The sequence below is a fragment of the Oryx dammah genome, unplaced genomic scaffold, assembly GCF_014754425.2.
Source record: "Oryx dammah isolate SB20612 unplaced genomic scaffold, SCBI_Odam_1.1 HiC_scaffold_13, whole genome shotgun sequence".
In the NCBI taxonomy this organism is placed as follows: Eukaryota; Metazoa; Chordata; class Mammalia; order Artiodactyla; family Bovidae; genus Oryx; species Oryx dammah.
In genome coordinates, this window is record NW_024070197.1 from 39,597,296 (window position 1) to 39,610,566 (window position 13,271).

Genomic DNA, 13,271 nt, shown 5'->3' on the forward strand with positions numbered 1-13,271 from the left:
ACACTGAGGCTCGCTCATTCACTCCAGAGTGTTTACCAAGCGTCTGCCGAGTCCCAAGAACTGTGCCAGGGCTGGGCCCAGCAGTTAAGAAGATGGCCCAGCCTCAGCCCTCTCTGAGCTCCTGTTCCAGCCTGGAGGGCAGCCAGGTGTTGTGGGCTGGAGGCTCCCAGGGGGAGCTGGGGCTTTGTTCTGAGAGTGATGGAAGCCTTGGAGGGTTTTAAGCACAGAGGTGACATGATCTGATTTGTGTTTTTAAAAGCTCACTCCAGCCCCTGTGGGGAGAAGGGGTTGTTAGACAGAGGAGAGGCAGCAGGGAGGCCAGCGAGAAGGTGGCTGTCATCCAAGCAGAAGGATGGAGTCACAGTGGCAACCCGGGGCCCAGCCCACTCCCTGAGCACCAGCCTCTCGCTGGGCCCAGGTCTCAGGAGGCCTGGGCGAGTGTGGGGCTCCAGACGCAGTGCCCCGGGGCGTGCCTGGCAGGCAGAGGATCTGGGCAGAGACAAAGCCAGTGCTCAGCCCCCTCCCTCCCACCGTCTGTCCCTAGAACCTCATTACAATCACACGAGCCAAGAGCATCAGGACAGCACTGCAATTTGCCTGCAGGATTTATTCATGTCGTGTAAAAATTAGTTTCCATCTGAGGGGATGGAGCGTCGCACTCCCTCTCACTGTGTGCAGCTGGGTGGCCGTGCCCCGTGGGGGAGGAGCGAGCAAATCCTCGACTCAGCGAGGAGAACGGGGAATAGTGATATCCCACATAGACATCATGGACTTCCCTGGTGATCCAGTGGCTAAGACTGCACTCCTAACGCAGGGGGCCCGGATTCGATTCCTGGTCAGGGAGCTAGATCCTGCATGCCCCAATTAAAGATCCCGTGTCCTGCAACTAAGACCCGGTGCCCCCAAATAAGTATTCTTTTTAAAAAAACAGGACATCTTGCCAGGGGGCTGAGAGAACACCTGTTTATGCTTACACCTACCCATGGAGGATGGGGAGGGGAAGCATGACAGCCACTCCCATTTTGCAGATAAGGAAACTGAGGCTCAGAAGCAGAAGTCACCTGTCCAAGGTCACAGTCAGGAAGCAGCAGAGGCAGGGCGTGGCAAGGCTCTGGACTCCCAGGCCAACATATGGCGTTCTGGCCAGATCAGGGGGACTGCTGGGCATGGTGGGAATCTAGAACCTAGGTGGGGGCTATCTGGGGTGTCAGCCAAGCCCAAGGGAGCCTGAGACTAAGAGAGCCCCAGAGCGCCCAAGGTCACTACTTCCTCTGGGGTTACCCTGTCCACACCCCTGCCTCTCCCATCATCACTGATGGAGTGGATTCCAGCCCACTCACCTCCTCTCCACCTCACAGGGCCCCTTCCTAACAGCTGAGATGCCACTTGGGCCACCATCCGCCCCACTGCCAAGTCAGAGACCTCTTTTCTTTCTGGGGGGCCAGGTTCACACACTTCCTGGTGCATGTACACACAGATACACACAAATACTTAGGCCCCCAGACTAACAAGTGTGAAGGCAAGCACTCAAGTGATCACTCAGGGGCCACTTCTTCCCGCTCTCCCCCGGATCTGAGCCACCATCACCACGCGGTTCCGGCACTGTCCTCCTTCCCCTCACTGGCTCTGTCCTGGCTGAGGGTGTGGCTAGGAGGGCCAGGTCCCACGGGAAGTTCGGACTGGGTGGGGCTCCTCAAAGCCCACTGCCACCCCACCTGGATCAGCTCACAGGCCCCAGAGAGCTGGAGCGATGGGTGGGTGGGGAAGGGGCACTCCTCCCCCAGTTAGGGGCAGGTCCCCCATCCCCAACTCACCCTCTGGCTGGAAGCTTCTAGATGCCCGAAACGGGGAACACATGTTGTCTGGAGTGGGGGCAGGCGGGGGTCAGAGTGGATCCCTCTGTGCCAGCCGGCAGCGGGCAGGCGGGCCGGACCCTGAGGCCTGACGCAATGGAAAAAGAAACCACAGCCTAGGCTGGGCCGGGCCCCCTCCCCTCCTACTCCAGCAAGAGGGCCGGCAGGCAAGGTGTCATTAAGGGAGGGCTGGGCCTGCCATGCGCATCTGGGCAGGGCAGAAAGCTCCCTGATGCAGCGCCCATGCGCCCCGTGCCCTGCAGGTAATTGGAGGCTTCGGGCTGGAGAGGGGGTCTGGGGAGCCAGAGCCCGCTTGCGGATGGTCCTGACTGCTGGCCCAGATGGACATAGGCCTTCTGGGGTGACCAGGGCCCCAGGGAAGGAATCGGAAGGCAGGGATACAGAAGGGATAGTATTCCTTTTTACAGAAAGCTGGGCAGAGAGCAGGCAGGGCTTGGGAATTCCCCTTCATTCATTCAGTCAACATTCCTTGAGCACCTTGGGCTAGAACAAGGGATAAGACTCAGGCTTAAGCTCCCACAGGGTCCACTGGCCCCAGGCTTCTAAGGCATCTTACTCTTTAAGCAGAAAAAACAGAATTTAGGGACCCTGGTGCTGAGCCGCATGTCTAGAACATTCCAGTTTCAGCCAGAAACCTAGGAACCCATCATCCTTGGCCTCTCTCTTTCCTTCACCCCCTATCCTACTACTGCGGTCAGTTCTACCTCCCAGATGTACCCAGCGTCATCCCCATCTCCCCGCTTCCACTCCCCTGGCCAATGTCAGGTCTCCCTGAGCAACCCCAGGCTCTCTTTTCCACACCAGAGCCAGAGGGAGTCTTGAAACGTGCAATTTGGGGGCAGGGGCTTCCCTGGTGGCTCAGTGGTAAAGAATCTGCCTGCCAATACAAGAAACACATTTAGGTTAGATCCCTAATCCAGGAAGATCCCACATACCATGGAGCAACTAAGCCCGTGCGCCACAACTACTGAGCCTGTAACCTACAGCCCGGGAGCTGCAACTCCTGAAGCCCGCTTGCCTAGAGCTTGTGCTCCGCAACAAGAGAAGCCACCACCATGGGAAGCCTGAGCACTGCAACTGGAGAGCAGCTCCCCCACTCTGCAACTAGAGAAAAGCCAGAGCAGGAACGAAGATCCAGGACAGCCAAAAATAAATACGTTAATTAAGAGAAAAAAACATGCAAATCAGATGCTACCACAGCTCTCCCTGAAAATCTCCCAGGGCCTGCACTTCCTGGTCACACAACCCGAATCCTCTCCCTCCCCTTCATGCCATGCTTGCCCTCGCTCCCTGTGCCCCAGCCGCACTGGTCTCCTCCGGCTCTGCAAATGTGCCAACCTCGCTCCTGCCTCAGGGCCTTTGCACTTGCTCTTCCCCCTGCCGGAGATGCCTTTCTTCACACGACAGATCTTAGTTGTCAGCTTAATGTCACCCCCCCCCGAGGCCTTCCCTGGTCACCCAAGTGAATGTACTCTCAGCCCCACACCATTTTCCCCGCAGATCAATGTGATACACAAGCATTTTACTATTTGTCCATCTGCCTTGTGCGCTGCCTGTCCCTCTAGAGTGTACATTCCACAAGGGAGGGATCACCATTGTTTTCCCAGCACCTAGAAGACCACTTACACTGTGGGCAGGTGTGGGATAAATTTGTGCCAGATGAATGAGGGAGGGACCGCCCCTCCCGCCCCCGCCAGCCCCAGAGGAATCACAACCACTGCCCCACCGCACACATCACTCAAGAGATCACAAAGCCCTTTCTGAATCCTGGGACCCTCATCACTGCTCCCAGAGGCCAGCACTAGAGGGGTTCACAGTCCCACTTTACAGAATTACAAACTGAGGCTCAAGAAGGGGCAGTGGTGCCGGGGAAGGATGGTGCTGAGGCTAAGAGCTGTGGCCGCCCGACTCCATCCTTCTCCCTCACTGCTGACCCCAGTGGCTCAGGACCCAGCAGCTGGGTTATTCACCCCACCCACTGTGGGGAAGAGACGCCAAGGTGGCCTGCAGAAACCCCAATTCAGAGATGGACAGTGATGGGAGACACTGAGAGGGGCAGGCTCAAGGGGCAGGCGCAGGGAGAGGGATGGCAGAGGGCAGGGGAGGCAGCAGCGGGGTGTGGAGACGGAGACCCAGATGGTGAAGAGGGAGATGGGAGGTCGAGCTGCACAGGGACGCAGCAGCCTCCACTGCAGAGTCTCATCTGGTGGCAACCAGGGGGTAAGTGCAACAGCAGGTGGCCTGTCAGAACTGGGGGGCCTTGTGTGCCCTCTGAACAAGCCTGCTCAACCTGACACCTGAAAAATGAAATCCTCTTTTCAGTGTCAACCACATGAAGTAATGCTCTATAGACTCTTGTCGTGGAAGTTACAAGGATAGGAGTGAGGTCCTCTGGACAGTACTGTGCCAAAGTTGAGAGCACAGACTCTGGACTCAGACTGTCGGGGTTTGAATCCTTGGGGCTTTCATTTACCTGCTGTTTGGTCTCAGGCAATTTACTTAACCTCTCTGGTCTTTGTTCCCCCTCTATAAAAAACAGGAACAGGGACTTCCCTGGTGGTCCAGAGGTTAAGAATCTTCCTACCAATGCAGGGGCCATGGGTTCCATCCCTGTTAAGATTCCACATGCCTCAGAGCAAGTAAGTGCCATGGGCCACAACTATTGAGCCTTCGTGCCTAGAGTTCCTGCCCTGCAACAGGAGAAGCCACTGCAATGAGAATCCCGTGCACTGCAATGAAAAGCAGCCCCCTCTCGCCACAACTAGAGAACATCTGCATCCAGCAATGAAGGTCCAGTGCAGCCAAAATTAAATAAAATACAGACACCATAAAAAAAAAAAAGGAAGAATAAAAGCACTTTCATCAGGTATTGATATCGAGGATTAAGTGAGGTGAAGCACTTAGAATGACACTCTGCAGCTCCTGCTATTAGCAGTGATTCCAGATGGCTGGGGTCAGGGGGACAGACGTGTGAGGTTTACAGTGCATATAAAGGGGACTAGCGGTTAAAACTGGTTGAGTATATATGGTCCTAGGCTCCCCTTCTCAGCTGGAAGACACAGCTCAGAGATGCCAAGGGAGACCAGGACAGTAAATGCAGGGTCAGGGAGGGAATAACAGACTCAGACCCCACACACTTCAAGGTCTACACTCCTGGGCCATGGTCCCCAGGATCCTGAGGGCATCTGAGCCTTCATTCAGGCAGCAGACCATGCTCACTGGGGTCGGATCACTGACAGCAGAGGTTCCCAGAGTGGCCTCTACTGTCATGGCTCCAACTGTGGTTCCCAGTTGGGCCTCCTCCCTCCCTCCTGCAGGTTCCTGGGCCCCAAACAGACCGGCTTAGTCAGAGTCCCCAGAGTGGCATTTGTGTTTTAACAAGCCCTCCTGGTGGCAGAGCTTCCCTGATGGCTCAGACGGTAAAGATTTTGCCTGCAATGCAAGAGACCTGGGTTTGATCCCTGGGTTGGGAAGATCCCCCGGAGAAGGGAATGGCAACCCACTCCAGTATTCTTGCCTGGAGAGTTCCATGGACAGAGGAGCCTGGCGGGCTCCAGGTCATGGGGTCTCAAAGAGTCAGACATGACTGAGCAACTGACACTTTCACGTTCCTGGTAACACTAGCAGTGGGTTCAGGACACACAGATCCCACAGGGGTGGATAGGTGGGGCATCTTGTTAAAATGCAGTTGCCCGTGCCCACAGGTCTGGGGAGGGAGCTAAGAGTCTGCATTTCCAACAAGCTCCTGGGTGCTACTGAGGTGGCCTATCTGAGACCACACTTTGAACACCAACCTGCTCCATGGCCCCCAGTGGCTGACCACACCCAGAGATGGCTGTGGTTTAGCCTACTCTTGGCATAATGAGGCAGTCGTCATACTTGGTCCCCATAAAAGCCCTGCCAGTTTCACACGCTGAGTTCCTGCTGTGTCTCGGCAGACCTCTGAGTCTGTAGCCTCTGGTCTTAGGTGGTGACATCCTGGTAGCCGGAACCCTTGGTTGGCCAGCCACATGCCTGGTCCCCACTGGCCCTGATGGCTGTGTTTACTGAGCTTTCAGGGTGGGAATGTGCCTTGAATGCATCCAGATCTAAGTTGCCTCCTTCACCCCATTTCCCAGAGGAGAAGACCCAGGAAGAAAAATGGCAACTGTATTAGAGTTCTCCCGAGAAAACAGAACCACTAGGAGGATATCTGCATAAAGAGAGATTTCTTTTAAGGAATCAGCGCGTGCATTTGTGGGGGCTGACAAGTCTGAAATCTGCAGGGTGAGATGCAAAGCTGGAAACTCGGGTTACAGTTGATATTGTATTCTTGAGTCCCAAATCTGGGAACTAGGCAAGGTTTCTCTGTTGCAGTCTTGAGGCCGAATTCCTTCTGCTGGGAGAAACCTTAGTCCTTTCTTTTAAGGCCTCTGATGGATTGAATGTAGCCCACCCATGTAATGGAGGATTAACATAAATCTACCGATTTAAATGCTAATCACATCTGAAAAATACCTACAAAAGCAACATCAGATAGGTATTTAACTGAACAACTGGTCACCATAGCCTAGCCAAGTTGATTAACCATCAGAGCAACCTTCAGGTCCTAGGAGACCTACCTGGGGCAGGAAAACAAGGTGCTGAGGCTGGAGTTTTCAGCCAGCCCTTCCTAATCATGGGAGCTAGGAGAGCCCACTCCTATCCTGTCAGCTGGCAGGGAAGACAGGTGGTGGCGTGGCCATGCAGACAGAGACAGGAGGTAAAACAAGAGTAATAATAACACCTGCCTGAGGCACTGGGCCCAGTGTGCTACAGACTTTAACTTCTATAGCTTCACAACATCCTTGAGCAAGGAGCTCTCACCACTCCCACTCTCCAGATGAGCAAACTGAGGCTTGGAAGGATTTGCATTCCAGAGCCTCTGCTAATATGACTGTGGACAAGTCATAGGCCTTTCTGAGTCTTCACCTTGACAGCCCCCCTCACACCGCCTCAACACATTTCTGGTTCTAGCTATGCTGTTCACAGGGTCCCAACAATACTTTTTCACACCTCTGTAATTTTGCACATGTTGTTCCATCTGCCTGGAATGCCCTTCCCTCTTCTTGAGTTAGCTCTCTCCTTCTTCAAACTCAGCTGAGCAAAACCAAACAAAATCAATGTCACTATGCTCCCACCCCCAGGATAAAATCTTAAAAGTTGGTCCAGTGGTTAAGTCTCCGTGCTTCTACTGCGGGGAGTGCAGGTTTGATCCCTGGTCGGGGAACTAAGATCCCGCATGCCATGCGCTGCGGCCAAAAGGAGTAAAGAAAAACATATGTTTTAAAAACTGGCAATACCAAGTGTCGGCAAGGATGTGGAGCAACTAGAACTCTCATGTGCTACCAACGGGAGTGAGGACTGGGACAACTACTTTGGAGAAACGTCTGGCAGTGTTTACAAAGCTAAATAAACGTATCTGTTATGACGATCCCAGCAATGCCCAGCAGAAACATGCAGTATGTTCCCCAAAAGACACACCTGAGAACTTCCAGAGGTAGCCCCAGACCAGGAGTCCCCTGTGTGTCTATCATCAGGAAAGGGGATAAATAAACAATGAATGCGCACACAATGGACTGAACTGCCCTGGGCCCAAGGAAGCACAAGGACACCAACATGCTGAGTGGAGGAAGCCAGACACAAAGGAGCATGTCATCCTGTACCATCTCATCCTGCTGCTGTTGTTCAGTCGCCCAGTCATGTCCGACTGTTCACAACCCCATGGACTGCAGCATGCCAGGCCCCTCTACCCCCCACCATCTCTGGGAATTTGCCCAAGTTCATGTCCATTACATCAGTGAAGTTAAACACGGACAAAACAATCTATGTTGTTGGGAGTAGGGGTTGCAAGATAGTGGGGGAGGGTGTGAGTGACTGGGAGGGGCTACCAGGGGGCTTCGGGGACGGTCATGTTTGTGTCTCAGTCCAGGGAGTGCTAACGCGGATGTTTTCGGTTTGTGAACAGTCATTGAGTTGTACACCTGGGAAGTCTGCTCTATATTGTGCATTATACTTCAACAAAATGTTTAAAAAAAAAAACACACAACTTGGGGACTGCTCTACAAATCGCCCCCTGAGCCCCTGGCCCCAGACAGGGATGCACTTAAATTGTCACCATATTGCCACCACTGACTTAGGAAATGTCACCCTCACGTGAGCTTAAAGATGGGACCAGGTCTATTTTCATCTCTGTTGTTCTGAGCACAGAGAAGCATAGAATGCGAGCTCGACAAACCTTTGCTGAAAGTACAGAAGAGTTAGGGTGAAGGGGAGACGACCCATGGCATCTTGGAATTGCAGAGGCCCGCGACTAGGATGCAGAGAATCCAGAACCCTGGGATTCCAGAAATTAGGACTTCACTGAATCTCTGAGCTTGAAAGGCTTTAGAGTTTATCTGGTCCCACCTTCCAGCCACAGCCCCACCATCCCCACGTCCCACAGCCCTGGTTCTCTGAAGTGTATGTGTGTGGGGGTCCAGCCCCCAGCTGTTCACACCCCTGGGGCCCTCCCTGCCCACCCACTGCTGCACTGGCCCCCAGCAGGCGTGCAGCCCCCAGAGAACAGCCCAGTGCTCTTGTCAAGGTGGAGGGGGCAGCATTTTGACACAAATCACTTCTCCACTTTAACTAAGGCTGCTGTGCCCTGAAAATACTGCGCTCTCGACAGGCAGTCAGACTATTGTAGGGATAAATATAGATACAGACAGTGTGGGGAGGAGGCTGCTGCGGGGGTCAGCCCTGATGCCTCCTTCTGTCCCCTGAGGCCCCCAGCTTTGGCCAGACCACACCCAGAGGAAGGTTATTCCCTGCAGCCCCCACCAAATCCATAAGCTCTAGACTTGGGGGAGGGGGCCTCCTCTAGGATCCCAGGGACCCTGGTTCCACTGAGCCTTGTCCGGAAGGGCTTGGTCCTGGGGTCTCCCAGCCAGCACCCTAGGGGTTGGCCCAGAAGGCTGAGCGGCAGCCTCCACCCTGACCCCCAAGGAGTCAGGCACCAGGTTCTGCCCATTTTTTGCCCCCACCCCATGTCTCAGCTCCTTTATCTGCAAAGTGGGGCTGGCCATACCCTCGCCTCTGGCCTACCAGTAAGCACTCTAGGGGACGGGCATGGTTGGACTCTGGGATTTAGAAAGTACATCAGGGACCTGGGAGGGGGGCTCTGGCCAGGCTAAGAGTGAGAGGGTGGAGGGGCTAGTGGAGGGTGGAGGGGCTGGTGACAATGACCACCAGCCAAAGTCGTTCCAACCTAGCTTCATTCGAAGGGTAGCTGCCTGCAGCTACCAGGAGCTGCAAGTGGGGCAGCCTCAGGGACTGGGGTACAGCCCTGCCCCTGGTGCCCACACCCACCCAGGGGCCCTCTATGGGGAGACTAGGAGACAAGGGCTCCCACCTCTAGATGTGAACTCCCCACAATTCGCTTTCGCTCTCTGCCTCAGTTTCCCTGCCTGTCAGATTGCAGGCTCCTCCCAGCTTTGGGAGTCTACATACACGCCTCTGTCTTTGCTGGGCTGCACCGGGCTTCTAGCCCAAGCTGCTGCCCAGAATCTCCAGGCTGATTGGGTCTGAAAGGTCGTCTGGGCTCACTCAAGTGTGTGAATGGCCTTGTGGGTTCCTACCATGGCTGGGCATCCTAGCTCTCTGCAGATGGGACTCCCCACTTTTTGTTAGGGGCTTTCATCCTACCACACTGAAGAGGTGCCCAGCCGCCTCTTCCCATCCAGACAGTGTGGAGGGGCCTCTCCAAACCTCCGTATCCCAGGTTACCCAGCCCCCAGTTTGTCTCAGCAAGTCCTTCTGGGGAAGGACATGGCCATCTGCTCCCCAGCTCCTGGACCCAGCTCTCCGGAAGTCTTCACGGAGGAGATGGAAATAATAGCATTGACTGAGTGCCTGGCCCTGTCCTGAGGTTTCCACCATTCCATTTAGGCTGCCCTGCAAGCCTGGCAGATGAGCCCCATTACTGCCATTCCATTTCACAGATCAGACAGCTGAGGCACAGAGAGGTCATGTAACCCATCTATCAGAGGCTGAACTGTGTCCCCTGGAAGAGGTGTTAAACCTTCACCCCTGGCACCTCAGAGTGTGATCTTATTTGGAAACAGGGAAGTTGCAGATGTGGAGTTAAGATGAGGACATCCTGGAGCACGATGGGCCCTGATTCCCACGTGACTGATGTCCGTAGGGGAGGATAACATGTGAGACACAGAGGGAAGGTGGTCATGGGAAGGGGGCAGAGACTGGAGTGACACTGCCACAAAGCAAGGGATGCCTGCAGCTACCAGGAGCTGGAAGAGGGGAGGCACCCTCCCCTCGAACCCGCAGAGGGAGCACAGCCCTGCCAACACCTTGAATTTGGACTTCCAGCCTCCAGAACTGTGAGCGAATACATTTCTGTTGTTTGAAGCCACACAGTTTGAGGTGCTTCATTACAGGGGTCCTGGGGAACTAATACTCCACCCAAGGTCACTCAGCTAGTTGAGGGCAAAGCAGAGCGTGAAGTGAGGCAGGGCCCACTGTGCTCTTGCCCAGCCCGGCACAGCCCTCGGGGAGCCCATGGGGATGGGACTTTGACTCGGGAAGATTGTTGGGACCCCGAAGGAGGGAGCAGTTGGACAGCACCATCTGCTGGGAGCCAAGCATGTGTTCTCCCATGTCATGGGGAAGGGGACAGTCAGGGTTCAGCGGGCAGGCCAGATGCCCCAAGCTCCTGAGGGGACACGAGAGCCACCGAAGGAGACAGAGAGGTGGGTGGTGGAGAGAACAGGCTCTTGGAATACACTGAGCAAGTTCCCACCTCAAGGCCTCTGCAGGTGCTGCTCTCTCTGCCCAGGCACCCCTCCCACCTTCATTCATTCAAAAACACCCACAGAGCACCTGCTGGGAACCAGGTAGGCTGGGAACCAGCCATGAATGTCATGCCGTCCATTAACATCTCAGCTTGAATGTCACCACCTCCTTCTCCGAAGTCTCGTTGACCCACGTCTCTCTCTACCCCATCACATCTCAATTACTCACCTGGCTTTATTTTTTCTATGGCATTTTTGACCACCTAGAGTTTTCCTATCTCTTTGTCATTTGCTTGCCTTAATCTGTCCCCTCAACTCTATTTGGAGCTCTGTAGTTGTGCCTCAGCTTTGACACAGTCCCTGGCACAGAGGAGCTGGTTCAGAAAATATTTGCTGAGAAGTCTGCCCAGACAAGATGGCAAATAGAACGATCTGAGCTCACCTGCTCTCATGAAAACATCAAAATCACAACTAACTGCTGAACAACCATTGACAAAAAAGAAGTGGAATCTACTAAGAAAAGATCTTCTACTTCCAAAGACAAAGAAGAAGCCATGACGAGATGGGGAGAGAGACCAGAGGAGCCACGATCCTGCAGCCTGTGAGGCTGCAGACACAGCAAGTTAGACAAAATGAAACAGCAGAGGAGTATGTCTCAGATGAAGGGGCAAAACCGAACCCCAGAAGAACAACTAAGTAAAGTGGAGATAGGCAACTGATCTGAAAAAGAATTCAGAGTAGTGATAATAAAGATGATCCAAGATCTTGAGAAAAGAATGGAGTGCACAGATCAAGAAGATAGAAGAAATGTTTAACAAAGAAAATTCAAACAATCAGAGATAAATAATAACATAACCAAAAGAAAAAATACAGTAGAAGGACTCAATAGCAGAATAAATGAGGCAGAAGAATAAATAAGTGAGCTCAAAGACAGAATGGTGGAAATCACTGCCATGGAAAAGAAGAAAGAAAAAAGAGTGAAAAAAAAAAAAAAGAGGACTCTGGGACAACATTAAATGCATCAATATTCACATTATAAGGGTCTTAGAAGGAGAGAGAGAGAAGGGGTCTGACAAAACATTTGAAGAGATAATAGCTGAAGACTTCTTTAACATGGGGAAGGAGACAGTCACCAAGTCCAGGAAGCACAGAGAGTCCCACACAGATATACCCACGGAGGAACACACTGAGACACATATTAATCAGACTGACAAAAATTAAAGACAAAGAACAAATATTACAATCAAAAAGGGAAAAGCAACAAATAACAAAAGAGAATGCCCATAGGTTATCAGCTGAGTTTTCAGCAGAAACTCTGCCGGCCAGAAGGGAGTGACATGATATATTTAACGTAATGAAAGGGAAAAAGCTACAACCAAGAATACTCTACCCAGCAAGCTTTTATCCAAATTCAATAGAGAAATCAAAAGCTTTATAGACAAACAAAAGCTAAGAGAATTCAGCACCATCAGCCCAGCTTTGCAACAAATGCTAAAGGAACTTCTCTAGGGCAAAAAGTAAAACCCACAACTAGAAACAAGAAAATCACAAACAGGAAAGCTCACTGGTAAAGGCAAACATACAGTAAAGTTAAGCAATCATCCATATGCAACTATGATATCAAAACCAGCAACTGTGAGGAAAGTACAAATGCAGGATATTTGGAAACACATTGAAGTTAAGAGACCAGCAACTTAATACAATCTTGTTTATATATCAAACTGCTATATCAAAGCCTCATGGGAACTGTAAACCAAAAATCTACAATAGATGTACACACGAAAATGGAAAAGGAATCCAAACACAACGCTAAAGATAGTCATCAAATCACAAAAGAACAAAAGAGGAAGGGAAGAAAACAGACCTACGAAAACAACCCCAAAGCAATTACCAAAACGGCAACAAGAACATACATATTGGTAACTACCTTAAATGCAAATGGATTAAATGCTCCAACCAAAAGACACAGACTGGCTGAATGGATATAAAAACAAGACCCATACATATGCTGGCTACAAGAGACTCACTTCAGATCTAGGTACACAAACAGACTGAAAATGAGGGGATAGAAAAGGTATTCCATGCAAATAGAAATCAAAGCTGGAATAGTAATAGTAATACTCGTGTCAGACAAAATTGATTTTAAAATATTGTTATAAGAAACAAAGAAAAATACTACATAATGATCAAGGGATCAATCCAAGAAGATACAACAATTGTAAATGTATATACACCCAGCATAAGAGTATTTTAACTTATAAGGCAAATACTAATAGCCATAAAAGGAGAAATCAATAGTAACTGGGGGGGGGACTTTAACATGCACTTACATCAATGAACAGCTCATCCAGACAGAAAACTGATAAGCAAACACAGACTTTAAATGACATATTAGACCAGATGAACTTAATTCATATTTATAGAGTATTCCATCCAAAAGTAGCACAATACACATTCTTCTCAAGTGCACACAGAACATTCTCCAGGATAGATCATATGCTGGGCCATAAAGCAAGCTTTGATAAATTTAAGAAAATTGAAATCATATCAAGCATCTTCCAACCATAACACTATGAGATTAAAAATGAAC

At 51.6% G+C, this 13,271-nt stretch overlaps 1 protein-coding gene across 1 annotated transcript in view; it reads right to left on the reverse strand.

Moving 5' to 3' along the window:
* CPNE2 (copine 2) overlaps positions 1–13,271 on the reverse strand; it is a 52,929-nt gene that overhangs the window by 32,467 nt on the left and 7,191 nt on the right. The window lies entirely within an intron of this gene.